Source organism: Sinocyclocheilus grahami, unplaced genomic scaffold (genome assembly GCF_001515645.1).
Source record: "Sinocyclocheilus grahami isolate Dianchi unplaced genomic scaffold, SAMN03320097.WGS_v1.1 scaffold945.1, whole genome shotgun sequence".
Classification (NCBI taxonomy): Eukaryota; Metazoa; Chordata; class Actinopteri; order Cypriniformes; family Cyprinidae; genus Sinocyclocheilus; species Sinocyclocheilus grahami.
The window spans coordinates 334014-346734 of record NW_015506124.1 but is presented as its reverse complement, the minus strand read 5'-3'; the positions used below and the strand labels follow the sequence as shown (position 1 = coordinate 346734).

The following is a 12721-nucleotide window of genomic DNA, read 5'->3' as shown; positions in this document are numbered from 1 at the left end:
GACAGTAGTTTATCAGTAATCCTAAAAAATAACACTGCCAAACTTACATGCTAAAAAACAACAACTTACTTACACATAGTAAGAAATGGTTATAAAAACTGAAACAGAAGTGAAACAAGTAGGAGAGAGGATAAATAAAAAGCAATACTTATCCTTTGCCGGTGTCCCTGCCCGGTGGAGTCGCACGGTAGAGTCGATGGTCTTTACACTCTTCGTTCTTCACACAACGGCTGCCGCGGTAAACAAAGCTTTTTTACCCGTCTAACAAAATACTAAATTAATTCAGCTGAACACACTTTCCTTAATTTTTCACAACAAATGGCCAAGCAAGTGCAGACACTGACAAGATACACGATACAGAACGAGACCAAACGCAATATCAGCACGTCTCCACACAGTATATCTGCTGAGGTTGGGCTGAACTCTCTGTCCAGCATCTCTCAATCTCAACCCATTGTTTACAACATGGTCAACCAAGGTTGCTCGAATAGCATCTGATAAATTTGGTCCACGTCTTCTTTGTCCACATCCTCCAGGTCTACCTCTTCCTCCCCCTCATCCTCTCTCTACCCCCCTTCCTCCATGGGCTGCCCCTCTCATCCTAACTCTTCCTCTTACTGCTACATTGCCTTCCATTTTTGTTGAAGACAGGTAAACTCACCTGTTGCCTTTTTTATAGTGCTTACACCTGATCTTTGAGTTTACAGTTAAGCACCTAAGTGTCTGCACACCTGACGGCCATGTTTAATCAATTGGTTTATAGGGGTGTTATTTTGGAAAGCAGTGTCTTGAAATGGCAAAGAAGTGACATTATGTTAGATTTCTGTGTCTAATGTAGAGAAGTGTGTTTAGTGTTTTGCAAAAAGTGTGAGGCTGAGAATGTGCTCATACTTGTGCAGATCTGGGCTGAGGTTTTGCTCCTCGAGTGTAAGGTTTGAGTAACTGTGTGTTATTTTCAATTTTAGTGTGTAAGCAATCGTAAAAAAACTGTAAAGGCTATTGTTTAAGGGAATACATTTGTGTCACTTTTGATGTGAGGTGGGAAATAGATTATGCATTATCTCAGGCCCTTTGGGTGCACTAGTCCATCTCAGCATTCGTTAAGGCAAGACCCTGTAGACCTGCTGGGTTATGCTCTGCAATGTGTGCCCAGTAACTTTGACAGGTCATTATTGGCCATCATGCTGAGTGATGGACTGCAAGGACCTAGCTTGCATTCATTTATTTTGCCATTATTGAGGAAAAGAAGCAGCTTCTCTCTCTCTCTCTCTCTCTCTCTCTCTCTCTCAGGCTTCATCAGAATGATCAGAGAGAAGTGCAAAGAAGTACACTGTGTTCAGAGTATCATAAGGATTTGTACTGACGCGTGAGATACAACTGCAGGCAATTACTGGACACACAGCTTAGACTGCAAGGACCTAGCTTGCATTCATTTATTTTGCCATTATTGAGGAAAAGAAGCAGCTTCTCTCTCTCTCTCTCTCTCTCTCTCTCTCAGGCTTCATCAGAATGATCAGAGAGAAGTGCAAAGAAGTACACTGTGTTCAGAGTATCATAAGGATTTGTACTGACGCGTGAGATACAACTGCAGCCAATTACTGGACACACAGCTTATTTTAAAGAAGTTACAGTTAAAGGTGACATATCATGAAAATCTGACACTTAGCGTTTTTAAGTTCTATAATCAGGTCCCGGGTGCATCTACCAACCAAGGAAACGTGAAAAAGATTAACCCAATCACTTTGTTTTGGTAAGCCTTTTTCTGCAAGCGTCTGAGAAAACGAGCGCGTCTGATTTCGCTCCCTTGGTGACATGGCAAAGGGATCTCATTATAATATTACCGCCCCTTAATCTATAAGTTTCACCCACGGTGCCGTCATTTAATTTCGCAAGCAACAACGGTGTACCAGCTCTAATGCCATGGCGAAAGTTTGAGCAAAACATGCTAACTGTTCTGTCTTTGGCTGCACTGATGAGCACAGAACACTATTTAGAGTCCCAGCCTCAGAGGAGACAAGAGAGCAGTGGATTTATTGATTTATTTAGGCTACTGTATATTGCTGCTGCCACACAGTTCTAAAATAAACAAGCAATTTGATTTCTATTTCAATATATCTTCACATTTATTTTTGTGACGGCAAAGATTAATTGTAAATATTAGCTTTTTAAATTTTAAAGATTTTTATTTTAAATAGAAGTCTTATGACACATTAATGTCTTCACTGTCACTGTTGATAAATTGAATGCATCCTTGCTTATATATTATAAGTAAATAATAATAATACAAATCGTATTGACTCCAAAATGTATTTTTATTAGTGTAAGGCATTTTTGCAATGAAACTGTAGGACAGAACTCACTTGATCTGAAGCCATCTGTGCTCACAAACCCAGCCATCACCACAGGTAGAGTCAGGGTTGATGGGAACAGGTTTAGTGGATCCATCACCATTGCTGGGGGGTCACTGCCAGTCATTTTGGTTCTGAGTAACGAGAAAGTGAGCAATTATTAAGAGAGAGAAAAAAAAGAAGAAGAAAAAACAGATTAGCATTTATTTTCTCACTTGACTGAGCTTGATCATCTACCTGTCCATTCACGATGTTGCGGTCCCACCGGTAGCTGGACATTACTCTGGTAAATCCATACGGGTGGGCCAACATAAAGGCTACAGCCATTTTGTAAAGCCTAGAAAGAGGAGGAGGAATTCAGATGAAAGGATTTTATTTTTTAATTTGCCAAGCATATGCTGTTAAAGCACGAAGCATTTGCTGTAAATTGAAATAAAATGAATTTGCACCTGGCATCCCAGAATGTCACAATAGATGCTCCTGCACCATGTCCTCTCTGGTTATCGTGGTTGTCAACAAACACCAGAGCTTTATCAGAAGACATGAAGCCCCAACCCTCACCCCAGTTCCTGAAACAAAAAGCAGTTCATCTGTCAGTTTTTAGTTGCAAGAAACAGTAAATACGACAGAGTGACAAAACAGAGCTAAGACCCTTGGAAAATGTTTAAGTGAACAATAAGGTTCACATATGTATGCAATATTACACACAAAATCAACTTCTTGTTCTGTTTTATTGTTCAGAAGTTAGCATGGAATAACTTCTGCTTCATCTTAATCTGTTTTTGTTACACTATTGTAAATATTTCCAATTACTGTAGAACTGTTGTGTGTCTCTGGGCAACAACAGTGGTGCTTCATTCCTGCATGAATTAGTGGATTGAACAAATTGAGTTGGTAAATGACTCAATTTCAAGAGAGCAGTGGATTTATTGATTTATTTAGGCTACTGTATATTGCTGCTGCCACACAGTTCTAAAATAAACAAGCAATTTGATTTCTATTTCAATATATCTTCACATTTATTTTTGTGACGGCAAAGATTAATTGTAAATATTAGCTTTTTAAATTTTAAAGATTTTTATTTTAAATAGAAGTCTTATGACACATTAATGTCTTCACTGTCACTGTTGATAAATTGAATGCATCCTTGCTTATATATTATAAGTAAATAATAATAATACAAATCGTATTGACTCCAAAATGTATTTTTATTAGTGTAAGGCATTTTTGCAATGAAACTGTAGGACAGAACTCACTTGATCTGAAGCCATCTGTGCTCACAAACCCAGCCATCACCACAGGTAGAGTCAGGGTTGATGGGAACAGGTTTAGTGGATCCATCACCATTGCTGGGGGGTCACTGCCAGTCATTTTGGTTCTGAGTAACGAGAAAGTGAGCAATTATTAAGAGAGAGAAAAAAAAGAAGAAGAAAAAACAGATTAGCATTTATTTTCTCACTTGACTGAGCTTGATCATCTACCTGTCCATTCACGATGTTGCGGTCCCACCGGTAGCTGGACATTACTCTGGTAAATCCATACGGGTGGGCCAACATAAAGGCTACAGCCATTTTGTAAAGCCTAGAAAGAGGAGGAGGAATTCAGATGAAAGGATTTTTTTTTTAATTTGCCAAGCATATGCTGTTAAAGCACGAAGCATTTGCTGTAAATTGAAATAAAATGAATTTGCACCTGGCATCCCAGAATGTCACAATAGATGCTCCTGCACCATGTCCTCTCTGGTTATCGTGGTTGTCAACAAACACCAGAGCTTTATCAGAAGACATGAAGCCCCAACCCTCACCCCAGTTCCTGAAACAAAAAGCAGTTCATCTGTCAATTTTTAGTTGCAAGAAACAATAAATACAACAGAGTGACAAAACAGAGCTAAGACCCTTGGAAAATGTTTAAGTGAACAATAAGGTTCACATATATATGCAATATTACACACAAAATCAACTTCTTGTTCTGTTTTATTGTTCAGAAGTTAGCATGGAATAACTTCTGCTTCATTTTAATCTGTTTTTGTTACACTATTGTAAATATTTCCAATTACTGTAGAACTGTTGTGTGTCTCTGGGCAACAACAGTGGTGCTTCATTCCTGCATGAATTAGTGGATTGAACAAATTGAGTTGGTAAATGACTCAATTTCTCATAAAAAGTCACTTGTTTTATTTCTGAAAGAATCAGTGTTTCAAACGAATCGGCCTTGATGCATAAGAGAAATTGAATCAATTGAATGATTCAATTGTTTACTCATAAAAACACTTTTCACTTGTTTGGTTCCTAGATGAATAAGTTTTTTGAACAAATGGGGTGAGTGAATAATTCAATTGCTTAATCATAAAACTTGTTTCTGAATTAATCTGTATTTCAAAACAAATTATGAATGATTCAATTGCTCACTCATAAAAAGAGTTGTTTGTTCCAGAATGAATATATATGTTGAATATGTATTTTGAATAAATCAGTTAATTCAGTGACTCACTCATACAGTTACTTGACACCACCTAACAACGGCGTTACATTGTACCACTAATATAATTCAACAGTTTGTCTGGAATGTGCAAACACAGACAGGTGGAGTAATAAAAACAGTGAAAAGTACCAGTGCTGTTGGACTGTGCATCAGCTTGTAACGCTGTTTTTGACCAATCAAATTTATAGACAGAATAACCGTTGTATAATTAATAGTAACGCGAATCCACAACTTTACTTACTTGACAAAGGAAAATTTTTCTCCGTTCCATTTGCGGATGACATTGTCCAGCTTGGCACCATACTTGAACTCAGTCACCCTTCCAATTCCAGTGTATTCGCCTGATGTAATGGGCTCCCCACCGAGATCAATAACCTAATAACATACCCAAGTGACTAATACATATTCTGTCACCTTTATATATTTCTTTTGGAAATGAATAGAAATACCTCTTGAAAGATAAAAGGTCTGGCACCAGATGGAAACCACTTTGTGTTCAGATTATTAAGACGGCCATAGACAGCAGAAAGATCACCGGGCCACATGTGTTTGCAGGCGTTCACTCTGAACCCAGCCACTCCCATGTCAATCAGCTTGTTCATGAAGCTAGCCACCTTACCACGCACATAGTCCTTCTCCAAAGCCAAGTCCAGAAGACCAACCAGACGACAGTTTCTCACCTGCCATCATTACAGTGCTCAGATTTGTAATAAGAAAATAACAAGAGTCCACATTGCACAATAAATCAATGGTTAAAATTAACACTTTGACATGATTTCATCTCATACTTGATTGATATCCTGGTAGTTCTCAATGTTTCCACTGCCAGTGTTGCATTTGCCGTCATTGAAGTCCAAGTTGGAGTAAGGAACTGTGGGGAAGTCCTTCTTGTTGGCATCAAAATATGAACCACAACTTGAGTGGGTACCGGCTCCACCACCTGCTCCACACATGTGGCTAATGACTGCATCAACATAGATGTTCACCAACAAAACAAACAGAAGTATATGAATTTTACACAGGAAAAATAAAGCAATACACCAGTTGTACTCTGTTTGTCATTTATATTTACCCCAACATTGTTGCACCTAGTGATCATGTCTCTCAGCTCATTTTCATTTCCTGATCTGGAACACAGATTGTAACCGATTTGGCTGATATCTCTGCCACCAAGGATGCCAGGGGTTTGTGAAAACAATGCTCTCACTTGGAGGGGAGATCTGAAATAGGAAATCAATATTTTGTTATTACTATTATACTTTTTTTCTCATAAAGCACATCAAATTACAAACTGCAAATTAACTCCTTGCAGGCTTAACTATAATGATGTGATTAAAAATACCTGAACTCCACCAAAGCCATTTGGTCCAAGGTAGCGCTCACACTCCGCTGCGATATCAGCCCAGCGCCACTCAAACAGGTGGACGATGGCAGTTCTTCCATTTCTGGTGTTTGCGTTAAACTGAGCAAGGCTCAGTCCAAAAAGTGCAGCCAAGATGAGAAGCTTCATCCTTCCCTGGTTCAGAGAAAAACCTACAACATAAACTAGGCTCATGTTCCATTTATATATAAAATGAAATTATTCCTCTTACCAATCGGGGACCTCAAAGGTTTGGGAAAGCCACACTGAACAGGTGAAAAACACTGTCCATTTTCCATGGTGCAAGCCAAAAATACAGACCTATCCAAATAAAATTATCAGCATACGCATTAAGGTATAAAACACTGTTAGGTAACAAATTAAAAGAAACTTAGGTAATGAAAAAAAAATGTTTCCCCTCCACAAACTCATTGATATCACAAAGATGAAACTATAAGCTGTAAGTTCTTTCATTACCAACTCTAATGCTCACACTGGCTTTTACTGTACTGCTTTAAATCAACTTGTATTGTATAAGGTGCTATATAAATAAAATGGACTTGACTTAATGACTAAAGAACCAGAACAGTTGAAATACATGCTATGTATTTTTGAAACTTTCACAAATACTATGTGAGAAAAGAAATTAAAACCAATACAAAATGTATCTTAATCTTATCTTAATATCTTAATAAAATTATCATGATTAATAGTCCCTGGCTTATATAAGCACTCATTTTATATGGATATGTGATTGCGCTCTTAATTAAGTTTTTTATTTTTTTATTAACTACTACTAATATAATTAACTGCTACCATACTTGTTTAAATAAAACAGTCTATGATGTATTATATAAATCCTTATTGCTTACAATGTAAGTAACATCCTAAAATAAATTAAAACCAAGCAAAGCAAAACAACATTGAATTTATACACTAGTTGCACTTTACTTGACACCTGTATAAATTATGAATTATACATTATATTATGATAAAATACTTCTAATACTAATGTGTACTTTACACATTTACTTGACATTTTAAATGAACAGAAAAATAATATAATAAATAGGAAACAATAAATCAATTCATACATAAATAAAATGCACTAACTCAACCCTATAACAATTGTATGGGTGCCGCTTTCCCTGAAGACTTTGAAGTGAACATGTCAGATGACAGGTGACTGATGCCTGTCAAAACACTTTCAAACACTACATCTGCAGAGGTTTCATCAGATTATATGAGTTTGCAGGCCAGCTCTTTCAAACCCCCTTAGAAAAGTATTCACTAAGGAGACTTTTCACTAAGGAGGGTGTTTAAGGTTCTTGAAAGGTCACTGATGGTGTTTTCAATCAGAAATATTAAGATGTGCATTGCTTTTATATTGGATATGGGAGATTGTTGTTCTCATACCAGGCCTCAAGCAGTCACACCTGTCTGTAGAATATCTTATCTGATGAGCCCTACAACTGTATTGCCATCTGCAAACTTGATGTGATCGTTGCTGTGTTGGCCGATGTCGCTGTAGATCCGAAAGCTGTGCTGTGGTGGGATGAGTACACAGCCCTGCAAAACACCAGTGTTGAGAATGACAGACGAGAAGCTCCTCCCAAACTTTAGTTTGGAACTCTATGAGTGTGTGATCACTGTTATCACCAGCATATAATTCACTTTGTGCTCTAGGGAGCTGAATGGAACCCTAAACACTGGCCAGTCAGATGGAGGTAGGAGGAGATGGATATGCTTACTTCAGAATCAGCAACCAGGAAGAAGACCTGAAAAAATGGCCAGGCATTTTGAAGGCTTCTGCAGTGTCATGTCCTGAGATGCCATCAGTGTATAATAATAATAATAATAATAATAATAATAATAATAATAGCATGCATTATTATTCAATATTATTATGTTGTTAAATTACTATATATTACAAATTATTTACATAATATTTCTACAAAAATTATATTTTTCTTAATAACAATAAAATGTTTGAAATAATACTAAAATATAATAATATAATAATGCAAGGTATATTAGTAAATAGAAATACATCATTGTGAATTTGTTAAATTATGTTATCATGCTGTTTCAAGCTGATGCCATTATTATAATAAGTATTATTGTTTATAAAAATTCTGCTAATAATAACAATTTATATTGCAAAAATACAAATATAGTTCATACACTATTTTATATATTTGAAATGTACTCTATGTACTAGTTAAACAATAGGCAAGTACATTATCCTAACTTATGAAAAAAGGTGAAGCCATAATTCAAAATAATATTTACATTATCATTATGATGAATGACATCTTGTGACATTATGACATTATCATAAAAGTTATCTCGACATTATTCAATCTTTTTTTGGGGGTGACTGCTATGAATTTGCAATGTGTCATTCACAAAGTACATTCATATAAAAATGGACTAAGAATGTGAGAAAGTGCACCAGCGCCACCATGAGACAGGAGATGGCGTTACACACTGCATAATACATCTTGAAGTGATCTTAAGGACATATCAGAACATACTCACTGAACACATTTCCTTTGATTGCACAACTGTGAACTTTGAATTCAGTTCAAACTGATGAATGAGAGCCTGCAATAAGCAACTTAATGACTGGATGGCATCTGGATAAGGACAATGTCTACAAACTCTGTAAACAGCCATTAGTTTGACATCACACACAAACAGCAGCATTCATCAGTCAAGCGTTTGCTGTGAGCTGATGGTAGTAACATTGAAATGTCTTTAATCTTTACAAAATTAATCCAGAACTGCCAGACAAAGATGACCAGCCATAAGAAAACAAAAACAAGAAAAAAATGCCAGTGATGTTTGAAAAATACACTGAAAGATATGATCTCTTAAAACAAGTTTAAATATATTGACAACATTATTTTATATATTATTTTTCAAGTAAATTAATCTTGCCAAATTACAAGAAAAGTAGGGGAAAATATGCAATTTTTTCATTGATATTTAGAGAATATAAGTGAAATAATATATTTTATAATACAAAATTTACTGCAGTCCATGGCCCTAAATCAAGTTTGATTTTTGTCTCTTTGTCGCTAAAAGCTTGGGCACCCCTGATCTACATTATTTAATGTGCTGTATATAAAAACAAAAAAGCCGGTGTTATGTTAATTCCCATGTAGATAGGTAAGTAAACATGCATGCATTTTTGTATGTTGTAGCGTCTGCGTAAAATCATGTCAAAGAAGGACAGTTTATTGTTCCGTGGCCAGAAAATAAATATTCCTTGAATTGATAAATGATTATATTGTCTGCTCGGTGGACGGACAGATCAAATAATTGTAATATTGATTCTGCTACAGTTAATTCGAAGATATAATCTAAATATTTATTATGAATCATAACCAGTTATAATTCGTCATAAATATTCCCCTTTTTAGAGCTAATAAATAATAAAAACCCTTACAATGTATATACCTATTTAACCATATTAAATAATTTTTTGGGAGCAAATTTGTACCCAGAAGTGAGCTAAATCTAACAAAACATCCTAAAGCCTTCTTTTGAGGACATCCTCATTTGAAAACATGCTAAATGTTTTTGACCTTTTTTTTTTGAGGGGTAGAGTTAGGGTAAGGGGATAGAAAACACAGTTTGTACAGTTTAAAAACCATGTGTCCAGTGGTGTAGGCTACATCACATATGTGCGAGCACACACAGAAAGGCGCAGTTCGTACAGCACACGAGTACCAAATTGAGTCTTCCTGAGCAAATACACCCTTGACGAGTATCCACGTAAACGCAGTCGGTTACGTCTTAATTTGTATCTTTGTATCTAATGGTCTCTGAGGGCCATCCCCTGAGGATGAAATCCTAGAACCGCCCCTGCTGAAATCCCTGAATAAATATTTACAGTAGTCTATGAACGTGGAGGCAAAACCTCCCAGGTTATGCATGTAACCATGGTTCCCTGAAGGGAACGAGACGCTGCGTCCGAAGATGCTATGGGAACTCCCCCAGCGTGACCACGCTCTGAATCACATGTGTAATCAGTCCAATGGAAGGGCGAGATGTCACGGGCGGGTGACTTCATCGACCAGGAAGCTTAAAATCACATGCGGCAGAGCCGGCATCAGCTTCTAGGAATTAAGCAAGCGCTGGCAGGGATGCCGGAAGTATGGCATGCGTAACCTGGGATGTTCCCCTTCAGGAACTCGAGCTGCGTCCGAAGACGCTATGGGAACGAGATGCCCACGCAACCAGACTGACAAATCCCTGCCTAGTGTATACTAGGACGAGAGAACAGAAGAGCCCGGAGTGGCTCGCATATCAAGGTCATAGAACCACACGAACGTTAGGGGCGTGGACCATCCTGCAGAGTTGCAGATGTCCTGCATAGACACACCTGCCAGAAAGGCCAATGAGGCCGCCATACTTCTCGTAGAACGAGCCTTGACTCCCATCGGCGAGGGGAGATCAGAGGACTCGTAGGCAATGTTAATGGCATCAACTACCCACCGACTGAGGGTCTGCTTTGTAGCAGGAAGACCCCTCTTGGGGGGACCATAGCACACAAGCAGTTGGTCCACCCTTCTCCACAGGGCAGCTCTGTGGATGTATGTGTCCAGTGCTCGAACTGGACACATACAGTTAAGCTTCTGCTGGCCGGGCTCCCTAAAGGGAGGAGGACAGAAAGCCTGCACTACGATAGGCTGTGGTGTGACAGAGGGAACTTTGGGGACATACCCTACTCGAGGGTAAAGAAATGCTTTGGCCATACAAGGCGCAAAGTCGAGATGAGAAGGGGCCACTGAAAGGGCCTGGAGATCCCCAACTCTCTTCAGAGAGGAAATAGCCAGAAGAAAGGCAGTCTTAATTGTGAGATGTTGATCAGATATCTCTTCAATGGGCTCAAAAGGAGCTTTACAGAGAGCCTCTAACACCACAGCCAAATCCCACGGGGGAACACGGGACTGTACCGGGGGCCTCAGCCTCAGCGCACCGCAGAGGAAACATGTAACTAGGGGGTGTCTGTCCACTGACTGGCCACTAACCGTGTGGTAGGCCGCAATGGCCGCCACGTAAACTTTTAAGGTGGAGTGGGTCAACCCCGCGGAGAATCGGGCCTGCAGGAACTCCAGAAATGTACCAATCGGGCAGTTAGCTGGATCGAGCTGGCAGTCTCCGCACCATGAAGTGAAAAGTTTCCACTTCAGGGCATACAGTTTCCTTATCGAGGGAGCTCTGGATTGGAGGATGGTCTCAACAACATCGGTTGAGAGACCGGAAGCTATGAGCTGTGCCCCCTCAGGGATCACACCCACAATTTCCACAACTCCGGGCGGGGATGAAATATCGTGCCCCCTGCCTGTGAGAGGAGATCCCTCCTGACGGGAATCTCCTATGGAGAGCCGTCGAGGAGTGAGATCAGATCCGAGAACCATACTCGGCCCGGCCAGAACGGGGCTACTAGCAGTAGACGGACCCTGTCCCAGCGTACTCTCTCTAGAACTTCCGGGAGCAGAGTGATCGGGGGAAAAGCGTACAGACGAAGCCTCGGCCAAGTCTGCACCATAGCATCCAGTCCCAGAGGAGCTGGGTGAGTCAGAGAGAACCAGAGGGGACATTGCGATGTCGCCTGAGTCGCAAAGAGGTCCACTTGAGCCTGGCCAAAAACTCTCCATATCTGCTTTACCACTCTGGGGTGAAGCATCCACTCCCCGGGCCTCGGCCCCTGTCTCGACAGGATGTCTGCTCCCTTATTGAGATGCCCAGGAATGTGCACTGCTCTCAGTGAGAGAAATTTGCCCCGGGACCACGCAAGGATCTGATGTGCCAGCTTGTACAAGGGTCGCGAACACAGACCTCCCTAGTGGTTGATATAAGAGACCACCGCTGTGTTGTCGGTGCGTACCAACACATGACGATCTCTTAGGTCTTGGAGAAAGTGTTTCAGTGCTCAAAACACTGCCAGCATCTCCAGGAAGTTGATGTGCCACGTGAGATGGTAGCCACTCCACAGACCGCGGGCAGGGTGGCCACTCATGACTGCTCCCCAACCGATGAGGGACACGTCCGTCGCTAGCGTTACACGGCGACAGGGAGCTCCCAACACCGGGCCCTGGGACAAGAACCAAGTCTCTTTCCACACATTTAAGGCACAAATACACTTCCGCGTTACCTTGATCGTGCAAAGCGGTTTTCCCCTCGGGGAGAACCCCTTGGTCTTGAGCCATCACTGTAGGGGTCTCATGTACAGCAGGCCAAAAGGTATCACGTTGGACGCGGCTGCCATCAGACCCAGCAGCCTCTGAAACTGCTTGACAGTGAGTAACTGGCCTTTCACTTTCACTCTCTTGACTGCTGTGAGGATCGACTCGATCCGAGCAGGGGACAGACATGCCCCGACGGAGCCAGAGCAGCATCCACACACTTTGTAAAAGTGCAGGGTGAAAGTGCAAGGCCGAAAGGAAGAATATGATATTGGAAGGCTTCGCCCCCAAAAGCAAACCTCAGGAACTTCCTTTGAGTGGGTAGGATGGAG

General features: G+C 40.1%; 1 pseudogene; it reads right to left on the bottom strand.

Annotated features, from left to right (window-relative positions):
- Positions 1-3570: 3570 nt before the first annotated feature.
- LOC107564538 (pancreatic alpha-amylase-like) lies at positions 3571-6339 on the bottom strand (annotated as a pseudogene).
- Between the last annotated feature and the right edge of the window lie 6382 nt (positions 6340-12721).